Genomic DNA, 233 nt, shown 5'->3' with positions numbered 1-233 from the left:
TATATCCTATTGCTGATAGTAGATGGGTTAGTCCTGTGCATTGTGTTCCTAAGAAAGGAGGAATGACTCGTTGTGCCTAATGATAATGATGAGCTCATACCTCAAAGAGTAGTTGTAGGTTATAGAATGTGCATTGATTATCGAAAAGTTAATAAGGTTACTAAGAAAGATCATTACCCTTTGCCTTTTATTGATCAAATGTTAGAAAGGTTATCTAAAAATACTCATTTTTT

Source organism: Lolium rigidum, chromosome 6 (assembly GCF_022539505.1).
Source record: "Lolium rigidum isolate FL_2022 chromosome 6, APGP_CSIRO_Lrig_0.1, whole genome shotgun sequence".
NCBI classification, from domain to species: Eukaryota; Viridiplantae; Streptophyta; class Magnoliopsida; order Poales; family Poaceae; genus Lolium; species Lolium rigidum.
This window is presented reverse-complemented; position numbering follows the sequence as displayed.